This window comes from Oxyura jamaicensis, chromosome 6, assembly GCF_011077185.1.
Source record: "Oxyura jamaicensis isolate SHBP4307 breed ruddy duck chromosome 6, BPBGC_Ojam_1.0, whole genome shotgun sequence".
Classification (NCBI taxonomy): Eukaryota; Metazoa; Chordata; class Aves; order Anseriformes; family Anatidae; genus Oxyura; species Oxyura jamaicensis.
In genome coordinates this window covers 34,660,727-34,685,540 of record NC_048898.1, presented here as the reverse complement: position 1 = coordinate 34,685,540, position 24,814 = coordinate 34,660,727, and the positions used below count along the sequence as shown (strand labels likewise).

Genomic DNA, 24,814 nt, shown 5'->3' with positions numbered 1-24,814 from the left:
CGCCACTTTGGCTCCAGTACGAAACTGACTGATTTTGTTATTCCATTAATATTTGAATTGCGTTCTGCAGGCACTCAGGTATAAAGGTAAATAAAACCTGCTTGTGGTTGATTTTATATGGCGTTTCATTTCTGCAGTATAGCCCGCATGGTTTTTCCCCCTCATGAGCCAGATATACGAATGATATGCAGAATCAATATTTTGCAACAAGTAATTCCTCTACAGGCTTGGTGTAATGGGGAGTTAAACATTAATACTTTTCAACTGATCTTCTCCATCTGCGTTTCCAGATTTTGTTTTTCCTCAACTAATTGGAACACCTTAGGATCAGACCTAAGTTCTTGCGGATTCGAGTCAAAACGTAGGTGCCTAGGTACCTTCGTGAGTCTAAGCTCTGATCTCCTTAGACTACCGCTGCTTTGGTTAGATTATCATTTTGCTTCGCAGTAGTGTGGTTTTGAACCAAATCCCCCACCCGCTGCCACTTGCTGTGCATTGCTTCAGCTTTAGCTCTTGAAGCATCTTCTTTCAAAATCACCTGCCCTGGGACCTCCGCCCCGGTGCGCCTCGCACTGCCCGCGTGGGATCGGAGCCATGGGCTGCTCCTTGGGGCAGGGTACGTGTAGTCCAAAGTCAAACCTCCGAACAACGTCCCGCGTACGTGTTGGGCCGTGGCACAAGCTGCTGCAATAGACGGCTCACCTACCGGGTCAAATTGCCTGCTAGCATGGACATAACCTCGGTTGTTCATCTGTTCACCCCTCAAAAGAGAGCCCTGTGTTCCAGGGCTTAATGTGCACGGCTTGATAAGAAACCGATGCACGAGGCACTCACCTCCATGAGCCAGTCCCAGGGCACAGCCGGTAAACCACAGGTAGGACACGCTGCCCTTTAAAGCCCTTACTTTAACTTGCCCTTTCTGCAAAAATCTTCAAAAAAAAAATAAAATAAAACCTGTTTGATAAATAAGTACACATCAACTTGCTTGCATTTATTACAGTTCTAGAGAAAACATTTCAACCGTCTGCCTGGGAGAAGCGTAACCTTGTCCACACCGTACAGTCCAGTGGTCCTGGGAAAGCAGCAGCGGTACCCCGGAATAGCGACACTGTGAACAAGGGCAGGGAGGGTGAAGGGAATTTTTTGCTTGTTTTTTTTTTTTTTTTTTTTTGTCTTCTTTTCTCACCGACACCTGCGTGTATTGAGGGAGAAGTTCCTCTGTTTATAGATGGACATGATTTTGGCAGGAGAGCATGGCACATCGGTTTGTATAAAGGGAAGCACCATTTAAGAGGAGAGAATTAAGCCTTGTAAGACGGTGCAAGAGTGAATGTGAGTCGGTAGGATGAATGGATGGAAATAATAAATACATTATCTGTACTACATAAAATTTTTGTACTGGATTTAGTTGGTTTAGGCCATGATACTGGCCTAATTCACTTACTGCTCGCTTCGCCAGCGAGCCGAGGGCAGCAGGACTGGCCGGCTGCTCTGCCCTCCTCAGTCACTCCCAGCCCGTTCACAAGTAAGCAAGAAAAACACAGGCCATCTTGCTTTTTTCCCCATAAAAATAGCAATAATCATCCCAGGCAGATCAAATTGTCATTCATTTATCTGAACCTCACCCGCTGCCAAACAACAGGCCCTCACCAGCCTCAAAAACCAGATTTGCCATTCCTCAACTACACACATGTTAAGGTCTGCAAAGTGCGATCAGATTTGAAAATGCTGCTCTGTTCTTCGCTATAATAAACCAACCCGCGTTTCTGAATCGGAGTTTTCAAATAATAGCTTCTGGAAGCCTAAACAACAACTTCCTTGATGTTGGACTGCCCCATGGGACGCGGTCCCTGCCAATATTAATGCGCACGCGTTCAAGAGACGATGGCTCTTATTTAGCACTAGATATATGTTGTCCTAGCATCGGAAGTTCCTAGTATTTAATGCCATCTGCTCTGTAGAATCAGGTGTAGTGATATTTGTGTGTGATTATAGTGTTGTTACTGAAACAATATAGAAATCACTGCATGATATTTGCTTGCAACACAGGGTGTCATTCATGAGTTATACATAAATGGCAGCTTTACATATTTAAAAGGAACATGGACTGCTTCATATCTGAAGTATGTTTCCCAGGAGATAACACCACCATTTGATCTATTTTTGATTAAAATGTAAAAATTAAAAATTAAATCAAATGGTAGTATAATTCCTTTGGGAAAACATACTTCAGTTATGAAGTATTCCCCATAGTAACCTTGAGAATCTTACAGCTGTATTGTCTCATCTGTAGGTGGTCTTTTTATGTCTCACATAATTAAAATGAATTGCTGTTAGAGAACCCATACTACTGCATACAGATTTATGAACCTTGAGGCACCTCCATTCACAGACAAACAGTGATATCCAAAGCTCACTGTGCAGATACGCTGCGCCGAGGCAGGTACTGGTAATCGAGGTGCTTACCGGTGAGCGTTACTTACCTCTGTCCCGAAAGGGTAAACAAGGAGCATACGGTAAAGCAATAACACATTTCCAATAAAGAATGGTTTCTAAAGACAGACAGCGTACGGCACAACTGCATTCTGCTACGTTCGCTTGTAGAACACTAGTTAAAATATTCAAAGAACATTTTATATACTAAAGAATGGCTAATATGTCACCAGAAAAAGATTGTGAAATTGGATTTACTAGGAAAATGTGCTCTGCAAAATCTAATGCTACTTGTTTATATCAAGCTGCTTTATCAGCCTGACTCAGAATACGGGAATATATATTTGATAAGATTAGAGAATAGTGGGGATCAGAAAAAATAAGACTACAGAATTTGCATTCACATTTTCACATATCTGAAGGACAAAAATGTCATTTATTTTTTGTTTGGTTTTGATTCTCTTAGCCCTGCTAGTGCTATCCATAACAATGACTCGTGACTACGCATTCTGCTCAGGTTGTAATTAAAACTTCTATACATTTTAGTGAAAAAACAGATACAAGTGAAATGCTCAGATATGATGTTTAAATAGAGAAAGAAGAAACATGTAACAATGAAAATATAAAGTCTCCGAGTTCGATGCTGCCTTGTAGAAACATTTTGTACTGAGCAGCAGGAGTGTTCAAATTTCAATGTAATACTTGAAAGAAAATGTCTCTGATCCTTGAATTTCTTTATAGAGAGGAGTTTTTAATGTATAATCAGACTAAAATCCTCCTGTAATTGCACAGCAAGCGGCCTGTGAAGCTTCAGGACGACCTGCAGAAGCGAGAAGATTTTTCCTCAATCTGGGGCACCTGCAATACACCACCAAGACAAGTCACGGTGCTCCCTGTTGCTGCTCAGGAGCCCACTGAGGGCCGGGTGGGTGCGGGTCAGCATCCATCGAAGCAGCACAACAGCAGTTCTCCCTCCAAACTCTATTAAAATTTACCCCTTAATTACATTAACATCAGCATAAACACCTGGAGTGAATAAAGCTTCATGCTGTGTGCAGTCCCTCTGCTTGTGCAGCCTCGCACTTCACCTGGGATCCGCTTGCTCTCACCTCCAAGCAAAGCAGGGGCACGCGTGTGGCCCCAGCTCCCTCCTGCTCAAGCACAAACCAGGGGCAGGAGGAAGAACACATCGATGCCATCTTCCACATCTCCAAATTAAAATAGCAGTGCTCAAAGCCACCCTGCAGAACAGCAGCAAATAAAAGCCTAAGAAAACAAGGGAACAGACTGAAAGAGAGAGAGCTCAACGCAGAAAAATTAGAATTGCAGGGCAGACAGACGTTCACATTTTCACTTACACAAAGGACAAAATGTTGTCTGGGTAAGAAAGCAGAACCTTCTCCACTGAAAGCACTGAAGAAAGATCACCCAAAACATGCTAGTTAAGACCTTGATTCTTCAAGTTACTTCCCAACCCTGACATTTGTACCCACTGAGTTCCTTGGCTAAGTGCCGCTTGTTATGAATTAGGTCCTAATTAGGGAGAGATTGCATTGGCATCTATTTTCTCAATCATGTCCCAATACAGGCTCATCCACACCCCGGAGAGGAACAAGACACCGTTCTAGTGGGGTTCTTACACCCCGTTTCATGCCTTTGATGGTGGCAGCCCCTCAAACCCCTCACTGGAAGCTGCCTGCCCTCTGGTCCCAGGAGACACCTTGCAGAGCCATGGGGTGGGCGAGGAGCTCAGCAGGATGCCCCCAGCTCCTGCTCTGCCCTGCCGGGGCCATTTATATATATATATAAATATACATATATATTTATCAGTATGTTATGAAGACTTCAAATAAAAGTTAACTGAGCTCATCACCTCTGTCTTTAAAATGCCCAGTAAGCAAAAATGTTTTCTGTCCATGATTCAGTAACTTGCAAGGGAAAAAGTCTGTGAAACTTTTTAGAATGTTAACTTCAGAGCACAGCCAGGAAGGAAAACAATTAATAATAATAATAATAATGTTTATAAGAAAAGGGAAATAGAAATTGTGTTATTTATTAAAGAGATGCTATTACACTGAAGACCAGACAATTTAGAAGAGTTAGAAAATGACAGTCCACATTTCCTGTCTACTCTTAATTGCCAGGGTTACATACCTTTGGTAATTTTGCCAATGGCCAAGATGAAGCCATTACAACTCTGTTAAAACATGAGTCAGAAAATACAGATCTTTGCAGACCAACACTTTTGCAGCCTTTATATGCAACAAATCCCTTTCCAAGATTAGAGTCTGTGACGGGTGTTTTAGAAAGGGGGCTAAAAGTTTTTCTCACCCATTTCTTGACAAAAACATTGCTAGATGTTGAAATGCAGTCAGGTAACTCGGTTTTAGAGTCAGACACCATGACCCGGAATTTGGGATTCTTGTTACTGTCTTGGGCACAGCTGCTGAGGGTCTGTTGCTGATTAAAGACCTGATTTACTTCAGTGGATCCTTCTGAATCCTTGCTGCCTACCCAGTGCCATACACACTGCGGGGTGAAAAAAAAATGGGAACTGAGAATTTGCTTTAAATAAAACTCTGATGTGTAAGAGAGGCTTGTTTTGAAACAAGTAAAACAGTGCATTCATATTAATAGCAATCACTCCAATACTGTCACAAATACAGTACAAGAGTGGAGCAGAATCAATACTTTCTGTGATTGTATGTCGAAAATAGTGAATGGCTGTTTTGCCATCACTGAGTCTTCAATAATTAATTCCAAATCTATAGTAGGTGTTGCACAGCACATCTAAACATGAAGGGAAAGGCAAACAGCAGAAGTCTGATAGAATTTAAGAGTAACTAGGCCTCACCAGAGCGATCTGTTTGGAGTTCGCCCCGTGATGTGATCTGGGCAGGCGCCAACACAGAACTTTGTTTAAACTTTCTCTCAGAATAGCATCAGGAGGTAAAGACAGCGTCCTGGTTTACAGGTGTGAAAGAGAAGACAATTCAGCAGCAGCATGAATAAATAATGACAGAAACTGAGATTATTAATTGTGCCTCCTTATTTGAAAGGACTTGCCTCCTGCGCAGCGCCTGATTTGTGACTATAAATGTGTTACAATCTTCAGGGCCATTTACAAAATAATAAACGCTTTAAGATTGCCCTTCACTTTATGTAATTTTAATATTCTAACTTCATTAATTATCTAAACAGACAACATCTCGGGAGCGAATAAACTACTGACACAATCCCGTAGCTATTTTGCCAGCAGGATCTCCTTTGAAGTCAGCGGCAGCTGTAAGCGGATGTGGATGACAGGGCCGAGTCTCACCATGACTTTTTGGAGAAGAGAAACAAAAAGAGTAGCCCAAAATCCAGATTTCACACGCGACAGCCACAGGGCAAGACAGCAAGAGGCCTTTCACTCCCACCACAGGGCAGCTGGCCGGGGCTGCTGGGCCTCCGGTGGTGCACGGCCTGGACACGGGGCCCCTGGGGACAGCCTGCACTGCCCCATACGCCTCAGGCCTGCGGTATCAGCACAGCTCACCCTGTGGAGCCTCAAGCCATGGGGGAACGTAACCCATGTCCTGAACTGCAGGGGAATGTAACCCATGTCCTGAACTGCAGGGGAACACAACCTCAGCCCGACCACGATCGGCACGCTGGCAGCCAGACCAGTCTCCCCCTCGCGCACAGTGCTTGGCTTCGCCTTCCATTCCTGTTTTAATATGGGCAAGTCAGCCCTCAATGTTTGCCACCTTATTTTGAATTTTATCCAGCTATATGCACATAAATGCTTATATTAAAAGGAATTCATTAATAACTCATATGTAGTTTCCTTAGTGCAAAAGGAGCAAAAATAGTAAATCAGCTAGGAAGAGTAGAGTTCAAAATTACCATCTACAGCCCAATCAGCAGTAGGCCCGCTAATACTCCCTTTAGAGCTCATCAGCTGAGACAACAGATTTCAAAGTATGAATTCTGGCATTGCACAACCCCAGGGCTATTCATTACATTATACAGTTTCCCGTCTGTTTTATGAAAGGTAGAGATGTATATTACAGTAGTTTGCAGGCTATCATTTTCATTAATAATCTGATCCATGTCTTTAGATTATTTTAGTAATTACTTCACATAAAAAGACTACTGAGTATGATTACAAATATGTCTTTGTTTTGATTGTCTGCTTTTGTGGTGAATACCAGATGTCTGAAGTTCTTGACTTTGTTTAACAATATAAATAATGTTCACTGAGGTTTCCAAACGCCTCGCTCTGACCCCAGGAGTATACGACTTAATAATACAACACTCTAATAAACTAGTCTGCAAACTGTTCAAAGTTCAGAAATTAAACCTTATTTGCATACAAAAAATACATCAAAAAGAACATTAAGGGCCAAAGTCTTTTCTTTTGAAGATCCGCACGCACAGCTCGCACACCACTGCGGGTCTCCGGGTGGCGGCTCCGCGCTGTGCCCCCAGCTGGGGCCAGGCTCCGAGGCTCCCCCCGGGCTGCCCCCACGCGTGCCCTGGCTGCCCACACTCCCACCCCTCCTTGTCTGCCACTCGTTTCATGCTCCCCACCACAACCATGGCTGGTTCTGAGATGTTCTGTTCTGTTCTACCAAGGGGGAAAGCGCAAGGTGTAACCTTGTGCCAGGCGCTGTCAGCTCCATCGGGAGATGGGCTCAGATAGTGATGGGCCCTTTTGAAAGGGCACCTGAGGTAGAAAACCAACCAAAAAGTGGTCCAGGCTCCTCATTTATGAATGGATGTCTCTCAGCAACGGAGAGAGCATTTTGTCAGAAAACTCTCCTGCTTCCTCAGCAGCACAATCTCTGTCTTCCCTGGATTACTTTTTTTTTTCCGCAGTTTGATGCTGGTTTCCTCAGCCAAGGGCAGCCCAGTGACTGCAGGTCGTGAAGAGGAGCATGTGCCTGTCCCACTGGGAAGCAGGGCCGCGGAGCATTTTTCCAGCAACCTGCGTGTGCTCAGCCAGATGGGCTGGGAGCAGCACCACAGCCTTCAGCACAACCCTAAGGTGTCTCTGCCCAGGTCACCTTCATTGCCCAGCACTGAGAAGGAATCAGTTTAGAAAATCTACATTGTGTACATCTGCGGCTGGTTAGGATCACCTGCAAGTACAAATACCTGGGCTAAGGACTAAATTCCTTGTAACCTATAAAACCTATCAACCTGTTAGAAACTGCCAAACCAAGAAATAAAAGCACCGTGAGGTTTTCTTTAGCTTCACGACTTCCCTTGAAACTGAGAAAATAATTGGAGCTGAAGCCCAATGCTCCTTCCCCTAGCTCAGAGGGACACCTGTGTGCGAGGGGACGATACCCACTAATCCCACCGGGGATTAGCTGGGCACAGGCTGGGGAACAGGCGAGGGCTTCACAAGTGCCAAGAATATTTGGGTGTCAGTTCTTGGGTACACCTGCAATGAAAAATGCTATCTAAAGGAAAAAAACACTGCTTTGCCCTTGCTGTGGTGCAGTCACCTCTCCTGATGCAGTGAAGTGTAAAACACATGCAACAAAAAAGGAATAAAAAAGCAGAGCAATATTTTTTATGTAAAAATATGAATAAAAGTATGTTCTCAAAATACATGAGCAGATATTGTGTGGTTTGTTTGTCAGTGAAATATCACTGAATTTTTTAAAAAGAGACTTTTGGTTCCATTATGTTGCCAAAGGGGACAGACCTTTATTTAGGAAACTTAAAATGTACAAATGATTTTTTTTTTTGAATTTGCTTTGCAATTAAACCACCGTTTCTCACTTTTTGATTTCAATCATGATTAAAAGCGTTACTTGACTCACTGATTTAAATCAATCCACACCGTCTCTCTCAGATCATCTCAAGCAGTTAAATAAGAAAAGAGAATACCATCAATAACCCATCTGTGTCACAGATGAGAAAACCATCCCCTCGGGATTGCTTTTACCTATTTTCCACGTTGTGATCCCTAGATTTTCAGGGAGTGGCACAAGCCCATAGGAAACCACAAAAACACAAGGGTGTGTAGCTGCAAGCCCTGTACAGGAGAAAGTGGCAAGGGCTCACGCAGCCAGGGTGCACCAAGGACCACCAGTTTACACTCCCTAAATAGGTCCTAGCACATCCTTCAGTAGCACGGGCATAAATTATGTGTTCCACAAACAATTACTGTGGGTAGTTCCCCCTCCTTTGGAGGGACCTCCACAGAAGCAAGGGACAGGCACGGGGCTGATGCTCCCAAGGTTGGCACAAAACCTTGGGCTCAGGGATCCCCCAAACCACCTAAAGCCCACTCACCCAGCCTGCAAGAAGCACGAGCGGCTGTGCTCGACAGCCCAGCCACGCCTGCAAGGGCAGCCCTGAGAGCTGGCACTTCTGTTGTGCTTTAAGGGGGTGACAAGAATTGCATCCGAGGGAGGAGGCAGCAGAGCCAGCAGCGGGGAGCGGCACGGGGCTGCTCGCGGTGCCTGGGCATGTTCCTGCTCAGCTGCAGTTCCCAAGTTGTCTAATTGCCCTTGATGCATCTGCTCTCCCCCAGGAATGCCATCCAGACCTAGCAGCTCCAGATGTCTGCATATTATGCAGGAAGCTGGTAAACAAATTCCTCCTATTTTTCCTGCTGGTAATTAGAAACGTAAGAACACATTGTTTAACAGGCAAAGAAGCCACCAAAGATGTTTCATATGCATTTATAGCTGCTTAGCGTCTCTGAAATAGGTGATAAACGCTGAATATTGTAAGTCTTCTAGATTACTCCTTGTTGCTACGAGATCAAGCTTTGCAAAAAGGTTCAGGAAAAAAAAAAAAAAAAGAAAGAAAGAAAGAAAAGGAAAGGAAAAAAGTATGAGTTGAAATGCCAGTTAAAGTCGGGATAAACTTCTGATCAAACTTCCAGTGTGACTATCACACCAAGGTAACGGAGCCACCTCACCTAGACCAGATGTCTCAAACAGTTCCAGCTTTTCCCCCGTTTTAGCTCCAGAGTAGGTCACCGCTCACTCCCTGCTCCTTCCCTCCCCATTAATTTCCTTGCATGCTTGAGCAATCCTGCCCTAACAGGAGGGATGGCTTAGGTGGCTTCAGGCGTCTTTTCCAGCATTAATTGTTATGATTTTAGAGCCCCGCTGGGTGAAGCCTTGGGAAAGGAGAATTTGTTCTGAAGGTTGTGAGGAAAATGAGAAAATTCAGCGCCGCGGCTGCGCCCAGCCCCTGTAGAAGGGCAGTGCCGTGCTGGGAAGCACACGGGGTGGCTTTGGGTGCCTGGAAGGGGAGTGAAGCCAGCCCAGCCCACAGGCAGGCAGGTGTGGTGCTCACAGACAGCGCAAGCCACAGATCCACGAACCTAAAGCTTACAGGTTGAGGAAGTTCAGGAGCAGCCAAATAAACATTCAGAATCTCATAGGTGCTCTGCTGAAGCGCAGCCCTGGATTGGCGCTGGCTGCAGAGGAGACCTTCCAGGGGTGCCCCAGCACTGCGATGCGCTGGGAGAGGGCTGCTTGTCCCCGCTTCAGAGCAAGGAGGGACTGATCTGAGGCCGCTCTGCAGCGCTGAGGAAAAACCTGTGGCATTTACATACATAAATAGCTGTCCCCAAACTGATTTACAATCTTCTCAGGCCGTTTTTTCACGTTACGGACACAAGAGATGCATTGCACCGAGTTTAGGGGGAAAACTGAGGCCGAGGCTGTGCCGCCTTGGGCAGCCAGGAGGCCTCTCGGAGCCTTCCCCCTGCACAGCCACCACCTTGGGGCCCCTTGCTCCTGCCCTGCCCATGGAGCACCAGCAATCACCAGTGCCACCGTGGCTCAGGCAGCGGGCACCACATGGCGCTGGAACGAGCATCCCTCGCTTTGAGAAGCCTCATGCCCCGGGAGCCACCGTGGGCTCTGAGCAATGCGTTTTGCAAAGTGTTTTTTTCACACAACATTTTAAAAAGACACCACACTGCTGAGGAGCTCTTTAGCCCAGAGATCACTCGGAGCATTACTGACTGCGGGGCACAGCACACCCGGTGCCCGTGGCCGAGGCTGAGGGCAGCAGGCCGCTGTCCCACGCCGAGGCCCGAGAGGAAGGCGAGCATGAAGTCAGCTCGCAGAGAGACATCTACATCACGCAGGGCTGAGAGGCGAGCACATCACTCACGGCGGGGCGTAACGCCGGCTCTGCAAAGGATATTTAAAGACCCATTTCGAATTCATTATTCTTAAGCAGAAATAAACTGCCAACATGCAAAATAAGTGTGTACATTTGCTATTTTCATCGTCTCTTCCGCCGCGCTTCATCTGGCTCAGGTGTGCGCCGCGGCTGTACCTGTCAGAGGACTAAGATCACTCCTGCTTCTTACTGCGATGAAAGAATTAAATACAAAATCTTCTGTAGGAAGCAATTGTGAAGTGTGGAAGTTTCTAGTCAGGCAAATAAATTGGATTTAAGTATATTACAGTCATAATCTTTTTCTGCCTCTCTCCAGACAGCCTTTGTACATGGAGAAATGAGAATGTATTCTCAGACAAATCTTGACCTGAGGGAGAAGGCTGCGGGAATCTGGATTTTCAATAACATAAGACAATAAAGCTCAGACTTCTAACCTGCCGCAATATGGTAAAAGTATAAAGAGCTTAGCAACTAATAAAAGAAAAGGGTCTTCCAACTCATATTTGAAGATCTAGACCCCCAAAAGGACACTTCATAAAGATCATAATGGGTTAGTCAGTATCTAACAGATACCATGTACCTTGTTGACCAATTGTCTGACAGTTGTCTTCTGCAGGCCTGGATATTAATAAGCCTTGTGTTGATTTCCTTGGGGTATTTTGTCTCCGTAATTGTACATCTACTTGTTGTGACACTGCAGCTCGCTATATATTTATTTAATGTGATTCCTGTAGCAAAAAAAAATGTATGTATGCTATTGTTTTCCTTAGATGATATGCATGCACTGCAAATTTCATCTCCCTCTAAGGTATAGTGAATCAAAGCCCTTACAGGGTACGGGAGAGCACGCGGTCTTGGGGCAAAGAGGAAATCCAGATGTGTTTCCCCCTTAGGTGTGAATATGTCTTACTCCTCGCATTACATGGGGAATATAAAGGGATTCAATTATCACTGCATTTTTGTTTCTAATAATAACAAAGACTAGTTCTGGAAGGTATTCCAGTTAAATAATATTTTGACAGATAATGCTAGTGCAAAGTAGCTGTCACTCACACAGCAAGATGAAGGGGAAGCAGATGCATAAGAAAGATCAGAGTGGCTTATGTAGTGAAAATGAAGCCCGTTAAAAACTCCTCTTGCCAACAAAACAAAGACTGTCTGCAGCTTGATCCCTCTCTCAGTTTTCTGTACGTACAGCTACAGAATAAAATGCAAATATTTAGAGATTGTACAGTATATATACACTGCGGTTTTCCATAGATTTTCAAATCTAGGCATGTTTTAGAGCATGCTGTGTTTCACAGCTCCCTCAGTCATGCCAACCGTGGCCCAGCAGCCAGAGGGCATCAGGACAGAGCAGGGCATGGCCTCTGTGAGCCTCCTTGAGGGTTCCTGCAGTCCTGCGGCCAGGCAGCCTTTCTCACGAGGCACCCGCTGTGTTACGGTCGTGGCCAGGACACCCCATCGGATCCGAGTCAGTCCCATGCAGGCCTGGAAATACCAAACTGGCCTGCATCTCATCGCCTTTGTTCTCCCACTGAATCCGCACTCAGCATGCTGTTACTTGGCCTATTTCTTGGACTGCTCAGGCCAATTCGTGCCCTTATCTTCAGCTAACTGTCAACATGCTTCATTTCATTTACCTCACGCATCATAACCCTGTGAAAAGGAGTTTCCTTTTTCACCTGCAAGAAATCCCACACAGGTGCTTTAACATACCATGACCCTTTCCTCCAGGACCTCGTGGTACCCGAGCCCTGCCAGCACCAATCCCTGCCTGAAGCCCCGGCTGCTTCTCCCTCTCCCAGCAGCAGCATCGCCAGCCCGGGGGCACAGCGATAAATTATAAATCACACAGTGATCTACCGCAACGCCTGCAGAGGGGCCCGCAGGTAACAGAGCTCCTCAGGGGCTGCTCTGTGCCGGGCCCTGGCACCTCACCAGGACGAGGAGATAAACTGCGGGGAACTGGAGGAACAACAGATGTGTTTAGAGGTATTTGCTCAGGGGGAAGACTCAATTACAGCTCATTACAGTATTTAAGAACAAGTCCCCAAAGTTTGTTCCGATGCAAATTCGGAAATGCTGATCAATAACTTCCCATTCAGTTTTTAAAGGATCGATTTTCCTTTTTTGGCAGTGCTGAATCCTTCCCAGAAACCAAGCACAGAGCTTAAATTTGGGATTATGAGCGAAAATGCATACAGATTTGATCAGAAGAGGCTGCTGTGCCTGAGAGCCTGTGGGTCAGATGTCCCAAATCCCCACTCCTTCACCCCAAAGAGTCTCTCTGCAGCCAGCGGTGGGAGATGTCAGCACAAAGAGCTGCTTGACATCCAAGAGAGGTCTTAAATCATTCCTCCGGAGCAGCACATCTTCACCCAAAGTGTTCTGAACTAGAATTTTGAGTTTTGGGGTGAAATTCCACTTGGGAAAGAAAACTAGGAAATAGTCAAATGTTCCAGAAGGAAGAAAGCAAAAATGGACACAGATATTAATATTTATAGGAGAAAAAACAGCCTAGGAGATTGCAGGAGGAGGTCATTATTGGGGGGTGTGCTTCTGGGAGAGTGCTGCGAATGATGGCATAAGGCAAAGGAGTAATCCAGCCAGGCAGCCCTAATGGTAACTGCTTTGAGACATTGTAGGAGTCTTGAGACAAGTGGAGACTGCTTTTTTAATGCATTATTAGTATACAGTGCACTACAGCTCGTGCCATTGTCACTGCTTAAATGGGCCCAGTAAAGCTTCATTTTTAAGGCAACTGGTGTTAGGAAGCTCTCCCTTCAAGTGGCAGAAGCAAGAAGATGCACAGCCCCAAGAACAACACTTCTACAGCACGTGGCACTTGTCACCAAACACTAGTTTTTCTTTATTTTAATCCTCAGACTTATTAGATACAGTAAATATAGCTGAAGATAACAAGCATCTAATTTTATCCTTTGTTTTGAGGGCAGACATTAGCTTACAAAGCCATACCTGAGAGCTCCAGCTAAACCTGGAGAGGAAATATTAGGTTTTCATTTACTACAGTGCAATGTATTTTAGTAAATTTGCAGTGGCTTTATGAAAATATTTGGTTTCATTGCCCACTTTACCTGAGGTCCTTTAAAGTTCTATAAATAGATTTCTGAGCAAGCAATAAATAGGGTTTGCTTCTCTCCCCTCAGACTGATTAAAGCAGTCCCAAATCCAGCTAGTACTAATGCTGCAGCCATCTCGGTGCTGCACGAGAACTCAGGTGCTCAAGAACTTCAAGCTGCAAGGTCACAGCCGTGTCGGTGACATCTACAAAAGCCATACAAAATGCAGCGTGCCAAGAGCCACCGCCACCACGGGAAGCCAGGCCGGGCACACGCGGGCTTCTGAGCACAAACCTTAAGGTCACAAATGAAAGCAAACCAAATTCTGCCCAACTCAATAGCCCCACCCGTGGCATCCAGAAAGTAATCACGCCACATCCAACTGAACCAGAGAGAGCTAGGAGAAGGCACTGGATGCTGAGGACCTCCAGCTCAGCAGCAGCTCCATCCCATGCCTTGTGGGAGCAGCCCAGCGGGGCACAGGCATGGGCGCCCCGTGGGGGCTGCGCTTCTGGCAGCACTTTTCTGTAGGAGCTCCTGCGTCTGCCGATCCCTCGCCTTATTTCACTGCCATGGATATTTCCAAGCTGATACTTAAACTTTTATGGTCAAAACCAATATTTGCTGGTTCTCTGATTATATGAAGCTGGAAGAAGAGGCAGTGGTGGGAACTGAGCAGTCTCGTACCCTTGTCCTTCTGTATTTATCACTGAAGGTGCAGCTGGTAGCCCTGTGCAGAGGTTTGTGGCCCAGCAGCTAATAACACACGGGCGCTTGCTGGAGGAGACCGAGTAAAACGGCCTAATGTGATCTTGCCATGTGGTAATTTTCCAGATAAATGGACAGTTGCTTCAACAGTTCCACTGTTGAAGGTCAATGATCCATATAATACAGGCAATTACAGAAGTATTTCCATTGCAGACTCGGTGACAAATTTTTAGTGCAAGACAACAAATAAACTGTAGCAGAAGCACAGGGGCGGGGGTAGGAGCTCCGAGGTCCTGCGCCTGGCTCCAGCCTGCCTGTCTCTCCCTTCCCCATGCCCACCAAACGAGGTGCCCACGCTCATCGTGCTGCTACTACACCAGCCCACTTTGGCCCATCTTAATCCTCTTTTAACATCCACCCTAGATTGCCACCTCATTGCTTTCACATATTTTGCTGGTTTCCTGTGTCCTAATTCAACGTCAAGCCCTCGGTTACCTTACACAGATCCTCTAGTGCTGAAGAGAAAAGAAACCGAGTAAGGGAGAACTTTGCAATTCGAGGACTCGGGAGTCCCGGCGGGTACACCACCATAACCATTCCTAACTGCATTTCAAAGACAAGGCAAAAAGCATTCTCAGGGAGTACATACAGCTGCTACTCACAGACCCTATACGTAGAGCTAGCTTAGATCACAGCTTACGTGCTAACACTTTATTCATTGGAAGGAAGATTCCAAGCAATACACGGATTGAAATAAATGATTGTTTTGTGTAATGAAGTGTGCATGAGGAAATAACCACTTGTACCACGGCACAGGCTCTTTTAGCATCACTTGCATCTTCATACGGCAGATCCTTGCTGCGCACTATTACAGCCTGCCACCAGAAATCAATACCAAAGCCTCGGAAAATATTTAAGAACACGCCAAAGCCGCTCCCCAGCAACACTAACATTTTCAACCCCGAGCTTGTAAAAAGCAAAGCAGTTCTTGCAGTTTCAGCACTTGCTTATAAAACATCTACATGCAACAAGATGTAAAATATACAGGTGCCCTTAGCCATCCACGCACGGCAGAAGTTTAACGATAAACACATAAGACCCTGAAAGACTTTTGTGATTTCTGATGGGAATACATTAAACCTGTACTAGTGCTTCCCCTGTGAATTGTACTTCTGTTTCAGTTTCAGTTTACTGCTGCTTTTACCCATCATGTAAGAGACAGACTGCCATTTCATTCCACCAAAATGAACGGGAAACATCAGTAAAGAGCAGCCTTAATGGTGGAGGAATTCACCAGGGACGAACTTTTGAGTAGTTCAAGAACCTATTTCAAAATTTAAGCAGATTTTGCTAAAAAGGAAAGAGGGAAGAGAGACTTGAAATGCTAGGGTTTAACCTTCATGTATGAAGTGAAATAAAATGCATCCACTGCTACCTTGGGCACAAGCCTTTCCTCCGCTCCCACGAGCAGGACCGCGAGCCACCCACCAGTCATGGCTGTTCTCAGAAGCCAAGGCTTTTAGACACCAACACTTCTGTAAATAAGCAGTTTTGTGTGAAATCAGCAGAGGGGTGATGGTGCTATATCACGAGGGCGGTGGTTCATTTGTGGAATATTTATCAATAACATACAACAGTCATGTAGCAGCCAGATGTGTCAGACGCCTGCTGGTGCTCACATATAGCAAAACCTCTCGTTTCCCAAGGACGGTGATGGGATGGCCCCAGGGCAGCTCCGCACAGCAGGACCCAGCATCAGCCCTGCCTCTGCTCCGTCTGCCCACAAGGACCCAGACCTGAGAGCGGCAGGAGAGCGCTCAGTGCACTGACATCCCAGCTGAAAAGTGAAGGAGAAGTCTCTGCCTTCTGCCAAGTCCCCCACTGTACCGAGCTCCTGAGGCACTTCTGTAGGGTATAGTTAACTGTCTGATGTCTAATCCCACAAAATAAAGGAAGTTAATTAGTTGGCAAGGTTTGTCCCAAAAAGTCTGTTTTAAATAGAATTGATGCATTTTTTAAAAATTATTTTTTTAATGAAAAACATTGATCTGTCATTGCTGTGCAGAGCAACTCACCCCAAGACAGTCCAGTGCATCTGCTCCAAAAGTTTTTGGAAGCCTCATCCCAGCTGATGACGTGGAAAGTATAAATTTATGGGCAGTTCAAATGCTGAGACTCCTGCTACGTATACAAAACAAGCTCCTTTCCCCCACCCTCCCCTGCTGCTGTTTTCTCTTGTAATAATTATGTAATTGCATGCTATTTCAGAAAACCGCATAAAAGTTGGCTCTATTATGATTAATTGTCCCCATGGCTTCTTGTAAAATTTTCAAAGTTCCAGCTGGTCACACAGGGCTTAGTTTACAAAAGTGTTGCACATTATTAGATTTTCTGATAAAGTGTGTTCTTTTGTGATTCAGAAAACCGCTTCTCCTCCAGACAACTGGCATCCTCTTTGTTATTCACCCAAGAGATACACGAGCCAAAATGGAGTGCACTCAGATGAAAAAAGGTATTCCCAATCAGACATGCAGATTAAGCATTACTTATGCAGTGCAAAGAAAAACATTACAAAAGTTGCAGTTCGAGCTCTCCCTGCAGCACAGGCAGGCTGAGGGGACGCGCGCAGCTTGGCTGGTGCTGCCCTTCCCACCGGCCGCGGCAGCAAAGCTCATGGCTGCAGCCACCCCACCCTGGTGGGATCCCGGGCAGGTCCCAACTGAACCCCGCTCAAGATATTTTGTCACACATCATGTTTAACTTCTGAGAAATGCAGTCAGAAGGAAGGCAGGACAGAAGGGATCCAACATCACTGCGCACCTTTCCAGGTACGTGCTCTGACTTCTGCTTTCCTCCACATACCCTGGTCTTCATGCCACCACCTCCCAACACTGCGTAGGGCCAAGAAGAAACCCAGAAATGTTCCCCAGGAAACAGCACAACCGGAGACCTTCTCTGCCTGTACCACGTCATTGTATCCCTGGGAAAACGCAGGTGTCGTGGTGGTTAATACCACATCCGAGAGAAGAAGCAATAGCAAGGAAGACAGGACCACCAGGAACACCACTGTGCCGTGGTCACTCCGCTCTGCCAAACGTAGGGCCAGACAGACAAATATACTGAAATACAGAGTGCAAAATGGGAACTTCACTGCAAGCAAGGAGGCATGGAACACTGAAAAGCATGTTTTGGGAAAAGCAGATTTTCTGTTGGTCTGCCAAGACCATAACTCTTAGGATTGCTCTGTCACCACCACGTGCATGTGTCCCTTACCAGTGGCCTGGACACAAACCCTATGCAAACCCTCTCAGACGTCAGAAGAGGCCAAGTTCATCCTCTGACTGCTTGGAGCAGTCAGGAGAACACCGGGTGGAGGGGGGGCAGCAGACGCCCATGGAGCCACAGGCAGACCTGCCTACAGCGACCTCCACGCTGTGAAACTGAAAGCAGTTATTTCACAATATCGGAGTTACTGGGTGATAAAAATGGCAGTAAATGTTAAGTTATACAGGAAGCAGGGAAAAGACAGTCCTAGCTTTATATTATTACCAAGGTTTCTGAGCTATTACCATTTACAAAAGAATCATTGTAATTCTATGAAGAATTCGGCTCAGTGCTCAATCGCAAATGGAGTATTAAGGATTACAGGGAAAGAAATTGAAATGAAAACAGAAAACATCACGATCGTGTAGATGCAGTGTGTGCCTGCCCATTGAACACCACCTGCAATGCCAGTTCCCTCCAGCCTCAAAGTCAATATAATAAAGCCAAGAAAAAAGTACAAAAATAGTTAAAAAAAAATAAATAAAAATGGAGCTTTCTTGGTTAGAGCAATTCAGTAAATTCAGGGGGTGTTTCTTCAGGGTGAAGAGGACGGCAGACATGAATGAGTTGAGGGGAGGATGATCCATTTGGGGCAAACACCCTCAGAAACTCCCCAGCTATCCCTGCAATCCCCTCAGGTCTGGTACAAGAACTAAATACTCATCCACAGCAATGGAAGGCTTTAAGGATAAAGCGTCCGTGAGCCACCATTTCTATCTGGAAAGAGAAATCCCTGTCAAAGGCACAAACATTTCCTGGTGGCTAAACTTAGAGAACCGCCATTGTTCCTGGGGATGCTAATAAGTAATCCAAGTCCCCTCATCTCCTGCTGCCCCCTTTCCCCCCTCACTTTGTACAATGCAAAACACAAATATTATCATCTATATGGCATCCTTCTTGAAAGGCATGCATTTCAAACAGTATAAAGAAGTATTGTCATAATGAGGTTAATGACAATAGGGTTTCCAATATCAAAGAGCCAACATGCAGCTGCTTTATAGTATGAAGCGATATAGCACAGAGCTCCGTAATGAGAGTAGAGTTTTTGGGTTACGCATTTTAATGAGTTTGTAATAAGCAAACTACTATGGAAGCAGTAATTTGCATTTCACAGCACTATTTAGATAGAATACTTTGTTAACACTCACTACATTGAAGCAGGAAAATTAGTCCAACTTCATAAGGATTTAGAGTCTGAACATGCACAGGCCATTGTGCAGAAGATTACATGCTCTTAGAGCTGAAAGAAAAGTTACTTGGTAATACGCGTGGGGAGAGAGGAGAGCGGAGAGGAGTGCAGAACCGGCACCTTCTCACCTGTAGAATAACATAGCAGTAACCGCTCCCCATCATCCGAGCTCCCTCAGCCCCGCTGTGAGGAGACAGAGGTGTCTCAGGTACGCGGTGTGTGTAGCACCGTGCACACCATGCTCCACGGAGCACCGTGCTGCGCTCATTACAACTCATTCGATAAATAGATGTACCTTAAGAACAATGCATTCATCTATTAATGTTCCTTATGGGAGACATAATCAGCTTCATTAGAAGTCATTATTATGGTAAAACCCTGAAAAAAAAAAAACATCACGTACAAGCAGGCAGCACGATCAATTAAAAACCTGGACTATGTGACTAATATTGACAAACGCTCACAGGGGCATGAGGCGCAGCATTGCCGCGTGGCAGCGGCCCCGGGACGGGCTGAGTACACCGTGCTCAGAACAAGCACTGAGAGCAGGGGCACAACCATGGGGAGACCTCCCAGAAAAAGCCCCGGCATCAGAGAGCCAAGCCAACCAAGCCCTTCACTGGTTTCCTTGTTGTCCGCCTTCTGCAGGTCCTCTCCAGGCAGTACTCCAGCTCAGGCCTCATCTGCCAGCAGCGACGGGCAGGAGCAGCAATGGGGAATCCCCCTCATAAGCTCACCCCAAGACAAGGCACAGCTCCAGGAGAGGCTGACAGCCCCTTGCAGGGCCCAGGACACCTTCGGGTTGGTCATTTTGTGACTCGCAGCAGGCAGCACTCCATGCCAAACATGAGGCCAGGCCTGGTGGCACCACTGCCCTCCTGAGCGAGCATCCTCACCCGCAGGGCCCAGGAAACTGCGGCTTGTGCTTGGCGAGATGTCATTTCTAATCCATAACAAACAAGGGCTTGATCTTCTTAAACGGTTTGAGCCTGCTCTGCCACACACATTCACAGCTCAACAGCTGATGGTTTTGGGCACGTAACTGCCACAATAAAACAAGAACCGAGCTCAGGCTGGAATTCGGGTTGCTGGTAGCCACTAAAAGCTTTTCCCATCCCATCCATCAGCGGGAAAGCTGAAAGCTGTTATTCATCAGGACTAACACATCAGTTGTTAAGTCAATAGCATTGATTTGGGGGGACCAGGGTTGCACTCAGCAGACAGCTGCTCCATAAGTGCCGGGCAATGGGAGTGCTCCAGGAGCCACAGCTCCCAGGGGAGCACTGGGCAAAGCCACAGGGGGCAGGGAGAAGGTACCGAGACCCTGCTTGTTTTTAAGCATGCCACAACTTTGACGTGAATTATCCCACAAGCTAATACCTAGGAAGAGGCACAGGAACCAGAGACCTCCTCCAGGGCCAGAAGCTTAACCAACACCTGCAGCTGGAAGAAAGAACTACTCAAATGCTTGCCCTTATAACAGCTATTACTTCATTATGTATTACTGAAGCAGCAAAGGAAAACAAAGCACACAGTAACAGGTAGCCCCCAGAACAGAGTGAAAGGGAAGCAGTCTGATGGGAGGACCCACAGTCAATGGGCAGCTTCAGGCCCAAACCATCCCTGGTGCTGCGCGGATGCATAGCTCTGCTCCCTACCTGCTTCTGGACCTTGTTTTGAATGTAGACCTGCAACAAGATGACATTCACAAACATGGGACAAGGCCACCACACACCCAGGGCCCTGCTCAACCCTGCTGCCAACAGCAGTTCTCGTGGTGCAGCATACAGCTCCCCTTGCCATTAAGCCTTCAGGGCTGTTAGCGCCATGATCAAATAAAGAGATACAGTAATTTACAGCAGTAAGCTGTAATCTCCTCTAAATAAAGAATTATTGCTTCCTCCTTTAGCAAGGCCTCAGACACGCTGGGCTGGCTCCTCCCTGCAGCACCAGGAGCCCCCGCCTGAGACCAAGCAGAAACAGGTGACGGGCATCAGGGGCATGCAGGAGCCTCCCCAGCAGCTGGCACCTGGGCACTTCTCACAGATGCTCATGGCAGAGCACAGGGCAGCAAAACAAGGCCTTAAAACTTCAGGGGTAAATAAACAAATAAATAAATAAAACAGGGTACAGCCACCCTGCTGCCTGCATGGATCTTTGCTCTTGCAAAACATCCAGCAAGTCCAAATGCAATTGCCCCTGTGGAACAATGTGGGGAAGGCAGATGCTCCCAAAGCACTGGACTAAATAGTTAAAAAGTCAGAAGAGGAAAGGGCCTGCTACTCTACACACCAGCCAACCACCAGCAGCAAGTCAGAAACATAACCTTTACAGCTTTGTTTCCAGTGTGCTATGTTGGGATATTATCTGTTGCTGCAGCATTTGGTAGGTGGGCCGGTGGTGAATGAAAGGCGAACGTGCTCGGGAGATCTGAAGGAGCGCTCGGTGAGCCCCCAGGGCCCAGAAATAGCCAGGGGAACAACTGCTGCCTGTGCTGCCAGCCAGAGGGGAGAAGCTGGCTGCGGTGTGCCATTTCTCCTGGTCAGCAACCACAGCCATGACCCTCGCGTGTGCGATGCCCATGCAGCATTTAGGCTGCTCGGAGTTCAGGAAGGACAGCAGTAGGGCACAAGCTTTCTGGTGCAAGCCCCGCAGGCAGTGCGGGCACTGACGCTGCAGCAGCCCCAGCACCACTGCTGACCCACAGCCAGCGGCCCCGCCAAGTTCACAGCGTTTCTCTGAAGAGTTTCAGAGATAAGGCCCCACGAACCACCTTACAAAAAATAACCAGTAGATGGCAGGCCTGCAAAGCCTGATAAGATCACGCAAGTTCATTTTCTTTTAGTAAGAGACAGAATGATATTTTAAAGACAAATGTTTTTATACTTTAACTACCCTAACAGGATCTATTAGTACATCTGTAGAGATATTTTAAAGAGTTATGGCTACAGGATTACAATTAGTGCACCAAGCCACCCAGATCAGGAAGATCCATTTGAGTCAAAGCTGTTTTTCAAAACGAAATAAAGCAGAGCATCTAATAAAGTGCAGATAGGTTCTCTACAACAATATTCAGATAATTTTAAGCATCAGCCAAGTCTGTTTAGGACTATTGCCATCAACGTGTTTCTAAGATAGTAAAGACGTCAGAAGCACAAGTGTATACCAGTGCCTACTTCCAGCCTCCAAGAAAAATAAGCAACATTTTCTTGGAAAATAATGAAGGAAAGGAGTAGGGTAAGTCCCGTATCCTGCACAGATCAGTGATGCCCCACCTTCAGTCGAGCCCCATGTAGTATAGCTCCCACCATAATCTGTAACACAAAACACTGTTTTGAAACACATCAGGAACTTTTAAATAGCAGTTCAGATGAGGAATAATCAGAGCTACTTGCTGTTGGCGGGGCAAACACAGCACCAAGCAGCTCCAGGCAGTCGATGCTCCAGCACCTGAGGGTTCAGATGGGAAGGGCCCCATCCCACTCCCCATCAGCGACGGCCTGAAGGCACACACCAACACTTCTTGGGATTTTTCTCAATGCTTCACTACAGGGCTTCCTTCTGTGGGAAGCTTATCTCAGTATTTTACATACGCCTGATTTTGAGACCTTATTTTGAATTTAGTGGCATTTATAACACTTCTTCTAAGTCAACACAGTTGATTTATATATTAACTCTCTTTGTCTTGGCTTATGGATTTACTTTACTGCAATATTGCTAGTTCTGAGTCCACTCCCCTGCCATGCATCGCAGCCGGGGACCTGCAGGAGCAGCATGGTGCCGGAGCTGGGGGGCTCCAGCAGCACCCCAGCCTGCTGCCTGAGGAGCTGGGGGCATCAGGGCACTGTCAGAGGAGACCCACGATGGGTGGCTTGGTTTCCTCACACTGCACAGAAGTCGTGTTTCTTGACTTTGGCCTCGTCACCATGAAATTACTGCCCTCAGATAGCATCCCTGCGGCATTCCAGCTGTAAGGAGCAGATACCGACCTGCAGTTGTGGATGCAGGATAGAACAAACCCCCCCCACACCCTCCTGTCCCAAGGCAGAGGACACCTCCAAGAAAGCCTCCCAACAGATCCTTCCCGGGCCTGCTGCTCACACCCGAGCCAAGGCCGCTCACGGCCCAGACCGCCCCTGCTCTGTGCCACAGGGAAGTGAGAAGACCCCAAACCCTGCTCAGACCCAGCCTGCCGGAGCAGACCCTGAGTGCTGGGGGATCTCCAGGGGTGCTACGTGCCCGGGACACGTGGCTGCGCTGATGCTCCAAGGCAGGGAGCTCTTCCTCCAGGCTGTGCCCTGAGCTGCGTTGCGGTCCCAGAGAGAAATGTGGAAAGGTGTGAAACCTCTCAAGCCACCACGTGCAGTCACTGAAATTTTCAGACTGCATCATTGCTCCGTGCAGGCTGGGACCTCGCTGGGCCAAGCTAACCCAGCAGACTGCGGGCAGGGCTGTCGAGGAGCAGGAGCTGCCATGTGGAAGAGCTGCAGACACAACCAGAGGCCAAAGCCCCAGATTTGGCTCCACATCAGCAGCTGGTCTGCCTGGGCCCTGAGAGCTCTTCCCTGCTTTGTGCACGGATCTGGGCTCATTGAGCTGTGGATCCACCACCCGGGCAGCCCGAAGCTTGAGGCCCAGGACCCAGAAGGGGAGGTGTGATACATTTGTACAGAAAATAAAGAGCAAATTGCATCAGTAGGAGTGATTGGCCACCAGAAAACACTTACCAGGAGCTGTTGCGTATTCTCTATTACAACTTTTATTATTACTATTATTTTTTAACTAATATTATAAGTTGTGTCCACATCCAGGCAGGAATTCAGGAAGCCCCATGGCCTGTATTATCCCAGGGACTGGGCCCGATGCCTTCAGCAACTCACACCGGATCGCTGAAGCACTCTCACAGCTCCCAGAATGTAAGCGTTAGAAGGTAGTGTGCTGTTATGTGTAACAAGTGATTATATGGCACTTAAACAGGAAATCAGATGCTTCTTATACTGCAGTATGTTCAGGAAAGAAACACCGTAATGGGCGAGGTGAGAGGTGGTTAATACCGTAATGTTTCCCTGTACGCTACTGGTGGAACCATTCTGGGATATTGCATACAATTCGTAGCATATACATACACGAAAATGTCTCTGAAATATATAACGCTTGCTGAAATGTTGCATGAGGGAGTAAAAGATCACTGTCTACTACTGTCTGAAAGATGATAAATACCAAGCAAGGAGGCGGCTTTTTTCAGATGATCAAACTTGACATAATTGTGAATAGCAGGATTAGCACAAGATTTAGTACTTAGATTTACAGATGCTGTGACCGTCTGATTACAAGAGCCTCTCAGCCTTCAAATGAAATAAATATATAATTAACGGGCCTTCCTGGGTGTTCAGGCCACTTTGAGACTACAGGCGTTCAAGGAGAAATACCTCAGGACAGTTCTTGCAAGTCCTGGTTTTTATCTCTTTCCTTTGAGTGCCTGAGCTTGGCAAAGAAAGTTTTAGGATACAAAAAAAAAATAAAATAAAAAAAAAAAGGAGAAAAAGAAAAAGAAAAATTAACCTGAGAAGTGTGTGCTCGGAGCGGGCTCTCAGGGGAAGCATTGAAGCGCCTCGCCTGAACCTGGCGCTGGCGAGGGCTCTCAAAGTAATAAAACAAGACTTTTCCTGTCCCATTTCTATTATTCTTTCGCTAATTTGAATCTATCGAGTTAAATAAAATTAAAAAGCAGCACAGAGGCACGTAAGCTCCTGGTGGTGCCTTTCAGGGAAGGATGCTGAGGCTGCCCCGTGGATGCGCTCTGCCCCCACGCCACGTTACACAGAGGGAGCTGTGTGGGCAGTGGGAAGCAGCCCTACATCGCCGTCATTATGACGGAATGGGAGACTTTGTAATCCACTCTAACCAATACTTCCTTATTTTTTTG

The 24,814-nt window shown here is 46.6% G+C and overlaps 1 long non-coding RNA gene across 1 annotated transcript; it reads right to left on the bottom strand.

The window, feature by feature from the left end:
* Positions 1-4,497: 4,497 nt before the first annotated feature.
* Positions 4,498-20,662, bottom strand: LOC118168795. The gene is made up of 3 exons (XR_004751801.1): positions 20,547-20,662; positions 11,165-11,312; positions 4,498-4,962 (listed from the first exon to the last, which is right to left on the bottom strand). It is a non-coding gene; the product is annotated as an uncharacterized LOC118168795 (long non-coding RNA).
* Between the last annotated feature and the right edge of the window lie 4,152 nt (positions 20,663-24,814).